The sequence below is a fragment of the Pan paniscus genome, chromosome 14 (assembly GCF_029289425.2).
Source record: "Pan paniscus chromosome 14, NHGRI_mPanPan1-v2.0_pri, whole genome shotgun sequence".
In the NCBI taxonomy this organism is placed as follows: domain Eukaryota; kingdom Metazoa; phylum Chordata; class Mammalia; order Primates; family Hominidae; genus Pan; species Pan paniscus.
The window spans coordinates 44095956-44103443 of NC_073263.2; the positions used below are offsets into that span (position 1 = coordinate 44095956).

The 7488-nt window shown below is 41.7% G+C and overlaps 1 pseudogene; it reads left to right on the plus strand.

Moving 5' to 3' along the window:
- Positions 1-1054: 1054 nt before the first annotated feature.
- On the plus strand, positions 1055-4110 carry LOC100985819 (SWI/SNF-related matrix-associated actin-dependent regulator of chromatin subfamily E member 1-like; annotated as a pseudogene).
- The last annotated feature ends 3378 nt before the right edge of the window (positions 4111-7488 follow it).

The following is a 7488-nucleotide window of genomic DNA, read 5'->3' on the forward strand; positions in this document are numbered from 1 at the left end:
CGTTACAGTTCTTAAAGATGGTGTGTCCACATTTTGATCCTTCAGATGTGTCCGGAGTTTCTTCCTTCTGGTGGGTTCGTGGTCTTGCGGACTGCAAGAGTAAAGCCGCAGACCTTTGCAGTGAGTGTTACAGCTCTTAAAGATGGTGCGTCCAGAGTTGTTTGTTCCTCCTGGTGGGTTCGTGGTCTCACTGACTTCAAGAGTGAAGCTGCAGACCTTCGCAGTGAGTGTTACAGCTCTTACAGGCAGCACGTGTGGAGTTGTTTGTTCCTCGCGGTGGGTTCGTGGTCTCGCTGACTTCAGGAGTAAAGCTGCAGACCTTCACAGCTATTGTTACAGCTCATAAATGTAGCAGGGACCCAAAGAGTGAGCAGCAGCAAGATTTATTGTGAAAAGCGAAAAAACAAAGTTTCCACAGCCTGGAAGGGCACCTGAGTGGGTTGTAACAGCTGGCTAGGGTGGACAGCTTTTATTCCCTTATTTGGCCCCGCCCACATCCTGCTCATTGGTCCATTTTACAGAGCGCTGATTGGTCCATTTTACAGAGTGCTGATTCGTCCGTTTTTACAGAGTGCTGATTGGTGCATTTACAAACCTTTAGCTAGACACAGAGTGCTGATTGGTGCTTTTTTACAGAGTGCTGATTGGTGCGTTTACAAACCTTTAGCTGGACACAGAGCGCTGATTGGTGTGTTTTTACAAAGTGCTAATTGGTGCATTTACAAACCTTTAGCTAGACACAGAGCGCTGATTGGTGTGTTTGCAATCCTGTAGCTAGACAGAAAAGTTCTCCAAGTCCCCACCCGACCCAGAAGCCCAGCGGGCTTCACCTTTCAAAAACACAGTAAGATCTCACAAATTGAGACTGCATTAATCACCAGGATTCATGGACTGAGAGTAAATTTGAATTTGTATTACCTTTTTTTTTTTTTTTTTAAAGGGTCTGCTTAGAAATTAAGCACGTAAAGGGAAGTGAAGCTGGAGCTGCAGGCGCTTTTTCTGCCCATGGTGTCTCAGATTCATTCTTAAGGAACTGAGAACTTAATCTTCCAAAATGTCAAACAGACCATCTTATGCCCCACCTCCCACCCCAGCTCCTGCAACACAAATGCCCAGCACACCAGGGTTTGTGGGATACAATCCATACAGTCAGCTCGCCGACAGCAACTACAGGCTGGGAGGAAACCCGCCCACCAACAGCCGGGTCAGGGCATCCTCCGCTATTACCATTCCAAAACCCTGAAAGCCAGCAGATAAGCTGCTGATGCCCTACATGAGGTACAGCAGAAAGATCTGAGACCAAATAAAGGCTTCCAACCCTGACCTAAAGTTGTGGGAGATTGGCTAGATTATTGGTGGCATGTGGCAAGATCTCACTGATGAAAAACAAGAATATTTAAACGAATACAAAGCAGAAAAGATAGAGTACAATGAATCTATGAAGGCCTATCATAATTCCCCCGTGTACTTTGCTTACATAAATGCAAAAAGTCGTGCAGAAGCTGCTTTAGAGGGAGAAAGTGGACAGAGACAGTCTCGCTTGGAGAAAGGAGAACCGTACATGAGCATTCAGCCTGCTGAAGATCCAGATGATTATGATGATGGCTTTTCAATGAAGCATACAGTCACTACCCATTTCCAGAGAAACTACCTCCTCATCAGTGAAATCCTTAGTGGGAGTGTGGTGGCAGACGTTCGGTCAGTTGTCACAACAGCTAGAATGCAGGTCCTCGAACGACAGGTCCAGTCCTTAATGGTTCATCAGCGAAAACTAGAAGCTGAACTTCTTCAAATAGAGGAACGACACCAGGAGAAGAAGAGGAAATTCCTGGAAAGCACAGATTCACTTAACAATGAACTTAAAAGGTTGTGCCGTCTGAAAGTAGAAGTGGATATGGAGAAAATGGCAGCTGAGATTGCACAGGCAGAGGAACAGGCCCGCAAAGGGCAGGAGGAAAGGGAGAAGGAGGCAGCAGAGCAAGCTGAGCGCAGTCAGAGCAGCATCCTTCCTGAGGAAGAACAAGCAGCCAACAAAGGCGAGGAGAAGAAAGAAGACGACAACATTCCAATGGAGACAGAGGAGACACACCTTGAAGAAATGACAGAGAGCCAACAGAATGGTGAAGAAGGCACGTCTACTCCTGAGGACAAGGAGAGTGGCAGGAGGGGGTGGACAGTATGGCAGAGGAAGGAACCAGGGATAGTAACACTGGCTCAGAGAGCAACAGCCCAACAGTGGAGGAGCCACCAACAGATCCCATACCAGAAGATGGGAAAAAACAATAAATGTTGCCTTGTTTTATGTGTTCTAAATACTTTTTTAAATGAAAAAATGTTTTTTGGTTTAAAAAAAAAAAGAAATTAAGCATGTAGGCAAGGCGCAGTGGCTCACGCCTGTAAACCCAACACTTTGGGAGGCAGAGGTGGGTGGACCACTTGAGGTCAGGAATTCGAGACCAGCCTGGCCAACATGGTGAAACCCTGTCTCTATTAAAAATACAAAAATTATCTGGGCATGGTGGCCCACGCCTGTAGCCCCAGCTACTCGGGAGGTTAAGCAGGAAAATTGCTTGAACCCGGGCAGTGGAAGTTGCAGTGACTCAAGATTATGCCACTGCACTCCAGCCTGGGTGACAGAGCAAGATCTATCAAAAAAAAAGAAAGAAAAAAAAAAAAAAGAAAAGAAAAAAAGAAAAAAAAATTTGAGAAATTAAGCATGTAAAACCTGGCTCCAAATAGCATTTTAAAATATTTATGTCTATCATTAGCTATATACAATTATATCTTGGCAGTTGTCTCTAAAACTGGCCATAATATGAGCTGGCTACAGTAGCTGGTAATCCCAGTTACTCAGGAGGCTGAGTGCGGGAGGATTGCTTGAGCCCAAGAGTGGGAGACCAGCCTGGGAAAAATAGTGAGACCCCGTCTTTAAAAAAACAAAACTAAAACTGGCCATAATAAACTTCAATAGTCATTTGCTGAAGGAATTAAAATTTTAAATTGTAGTTGCAAAGCAACTTAATAATTAAGGAATGGGTCTTCTCTGATCCTCTAATAGCTTGATTCTAGTCATTGTGTATAGTTTAAATTTATTAAAGTATGTTTTAGAGAATCATTCTATAAATCAGATGTTCGTCTACATCTAAATGCCTCCAGGCAGTCTGAATTTATGATGCTTCTTTTGGTAAAAATAGGGAAAATCTAAGGATAGAACAATAAGATTCTACTGAATATTTCACAAGTAGTTACAATAGACTTCTTATACCTTTAAGTCCCTTCAAATTGAGATTGTATGTTTCAGCTGGCTAATGTCTTTTAATCTACATACCTTCTTTTAACATCCGAGATACTTATATACTATAAAACGCACCCATTCTGAAGCAGGATATATTCCTGACCCTTTCACTAGCAGGAACTGGAGTGCACGGATGCTAGAACTAGCTGGCTGCTTCGGTGCTGGCAGGGGTGGACTCTACTCACTCGGTACCACTGCATTCCACCCCTCACAGGAGGCGGAGCTGAAAAGGGGACAGAGTGGGAAGGTGATCTTCCCCTGGAGTCTGGCTGTCCCTGGCCTGACTCCTTTCCAAAGCTATGCTATCAAACTCTCCCTCTGAAGTCAGGAACTGCTTCTCTCCAACGTCCAACTGTAGTCTCTGACATCCAGCTGCTTCTCTTTTCTGCTGGCTGAGTTCTGGGGTTTTTATAGGTATAGGATGGGTGGGCAGGGTGGGCCATGGGTGCTTTTGGAAAAGGCAACATTTGAGCAGGAAAACAGGAATATAAGTTCTCACTTTGGGCCATGGCATTAGGCTTTTCGGCTTGAGGGTGGGGCCATTGCCAGGGACCTGCCCTCTTCTTCCCAGAATTTCCCTGCCTCCTGTCTCTATCAATTCTAAGTATACAATTCAATGAATTTTACTATATTTACAGAGTTGTGTACCATAATCCCAATCTAATTTTAGGACATTTCCATTATCCTAAAAAGAAACCTCATGTCCTTTTACAGTTATCCCCATTGCCTGCCCTAGGCACCACCAAATTTTCTGTCTTTATATATTTGCCTTTCTTAGACATTTAATATAATAAACATAATGCTTTAAAGGATCATCCATGTTGTTAACTTGTGTCTTTTAAAACCAACATACATGGTGGTTCTGACTGGTATCTCCTAATGATCTCATTTGAATTTCAAGGCAAAATTTCTGCCATGTACAAAATTAAATAAAGCCAATTTAAAGAATTTATAGAATCAGGTACACAAAACTAAAATGGATGTTCCTAACAAAGAAGAATCTGTCATTTTTTCCTTATTTTATTTTATTTTTTTGAGACGGAGTTTCACTCTTTCATCTAGGCTGGAGTGCAATGGCGCTATCTCAGCTCACTGTGACCTCCACCCCCAGGGTTCAAGCCATCCTCCTGCCTCAGCCTCCTGAGTAGCTGGGATAATAGGCACCCACCACCATGTCCAGCTAATTTTTTGTATTTCTGGTGGAGACGGGGTTCTGCCATGTTTGCCAGGCTGGTCTCGAACTCCTGACCTCAGGTGATCCACCCACCTTAGCCTCCCAAACTGCTGGGATTACAGGCGTGCGCCACCGCGCCCAGCCTTTTTTCCATCTTTAATTATTTGCCAATAATAAAAACAGGCTCAGCATGTTAAAATATTGAAAATACGGAACTACAGAAAAGTGTAGTTCAAGTGATTATCCTGCCTCAGCCTCCCAAGCAGCTGGGACTGCAGGTGCGGGCCACCACACCCAGCTGATTTTCTATCTTTAGGCAGAGACAGGGTTTCACCATGTTGGCAGGCTGGTCTCAAACTGCTGACCTCGGTGATCCAGCCACCTCAGCCTCCCAAAGTGATTACAGGTGTGAGTCTTTGCGCCTGGCCAAAAAGCGCAAAAATGTATCTTAATTTTACAATAACATAAAGCTATGCTTAATACCTCAATTCCTTCTAATCTTGCATTTACTGTTAAAAGATTATTTTCTCAACTTTCAAATCACTTGAAAAGTTGTAATACTAGGATAAACAGCTTATACTCTTCACCTAAATTCACCAATTATTAATATATTACATTTCTTTTTTCTCTGTGTAGCCCTCTCTTTCTCTCTGACACCCACACGTGCACACATGCACACACACACACACACTCTTGAGAGTTGGTCTCATTTTAATCCTAAAGCTTTCAATATGTATTTCCTAAGAATGATAGCATTCTTTCCCATAATCACAATACTCTGATCACACTTGAGAAATTTAACATTGATACAATCCTATTATCTAATATAAAGTCCACATTCAAATTTTCCCAATTATTGTTCTCTTTTAAAAAACTTTTTCTTTAATTTCTTCTTAATATAAATTTTTTTTGAAAAAAGAGTCTTGTTATGTTGCCCAGCCACCACACCTGGCCTTGTTTGCTAGTCTTGAACCCCTGGCCCCAAGAGATCCTCCCACCCCAGCCTCCCAAAACTGGGAAATGTAGGTGTGAACCACCACACCTGGGCTCCAATTCTGTTCTAGTCATGTCTTTTATAACTTGAAAAAATAAAAATCCCAGAGTCAATGGAAGAAAATCCATTGCATTTCATTTACATGTCCCTTTACCCTTCTTTAATCTGGAACAATCTCTAGTCTCTTTAGTTCTTTCCTGACACTGACAATTTAAAGATTGCAGGCCAGTTGTTTTGTAGTATGTCCCACAAGCTAGATTTTTTTTTTTTTTTTTTTTTTTGAGACAGCCTCACTCTGTTGTGCAGGCTAGAGTGCAGTGGTACGATCTTGGCTCACAGCAATCTCCACCTCCCGGTTCAAGTGATTCTTCTGCCTCAGCCTCCCAAGTAGCTGGGACTACAGGCATGTGCCACCACACCTGGCTAATTTTTGTATTTTTAGTTGAGACAGGGTTTCACCATGTTGGCCAGGCTGGTCTCGAACTCCTGACCTCGTGATCTGCCCACCTCGGCCTCCCAAAGTGCTGGGATTACAGGCGTGAGTCACTACACCTAGCCTTGTTTGTATTTTATAATTAGATGCAGGTTAAACTTTTTTTGAGGAGGAGACTACAGACAGGAATACTAGATATGTGCTGTTTTATCTTCTCAATGCTTAACCTCAGGGTGCACCAAGTCTTTTTTTAATGTAATTATATATGCATTTTAATTTTTACATGATTGGTATATTATATATAAATGTTTATGCCCTACCTGTAAAAATAATCATTATAAAATTAGCCTGGCATGCTGGCATGCACCTGTAGTCTCAGCTACTCAGGAGGCTGAAGCAGGAGGATTTCTTGAGCTCAGGAGTTTGAGGCTGTAGTGAGCTATGATCGCACCAGCTTGGGCTGACAGATATTGGGATAAACCTTATTTGATTATGTTGTTGTTGTTGTTTGAGACGGGGTCTCACTCTGTCACCAGGGCTGGAATGCAGTGGTACAATCATGGCTCACTGCAGCCTCAACCTCCCTGGGATCAGGTGATCCTCCCGCCTCAGCCTCTAGAGTAGCTGGGATTACAAGCATATGCCACCATGCCTGACTAATTTGTGTATTTTTTGTAGAGATGGGGTTTCACCATGTTGCCCAGGCTGGCCTCGAACTCCTAGGCTCAAGGGATCCTCCCACCTCGACCTCCCAAAATGCTGGGACTACAGGCATGAACCACTGCTCATAGTCCTTGCAATGTATTTTTAATGCATTATTGAATATGATTTGTTAGTAAATTAGAAATTTTGCCTCTAAATTCATAAGTGAAATTAGCCTATAATTTTCTTTCCACAAATTACCTTGTCTGGATTATTTCCTAAAAATAGCTTTTGGTTTTGTTGGTTATATCTATATTTTTTATTATTTTTTTCTATTTCGTTAATTTCCATTGCTAATTTTATTTTCTTCTTCTACTTTGTTTCTTACTAGCTTTTGAATTGCACATGTAGTTCAATTATTCTCAATCTGTCCTATATCTTAAATAAATTCATTTCTATTTATGCACTTCATTCTAAATTGACACTAATTCCCATTATCTTTCTAGTTGCCCACAAGTTTTGGTATGTTGTACATACAAAAATAGTTCATAATTTCCATTTTGATGTCCTCTTGAACCCATGGGTTTTTTAGAAGAGTATTTTTTCAGTTTGTTACCCCTAAATTCTGTTTTACAGATAATGTGACTAAAGTCCAGGAAAATTAAATGTCTTGCTCAAAATTTTATAGCAAATTCATGGCCGGAAGATCAAGTCTCCTAGTTACTATTTCACTCTGACTTTCCAACTTCTTAATTCATATTCTTTCCCTATCAGAAAACTTCTTGAAATTAAATCAAAATTGTCTTTAACTCATGACATACCTAGAATTCCACCTTTTATTAGCCCTATTTGTTACACATTTAAAAAATATTTGCCCAAGCTTTTTCCTAAGTGTATCCAGAGAGTTTTCTCCAGCCAGGATTTATAAATTTCTAGATATATCATTTGGC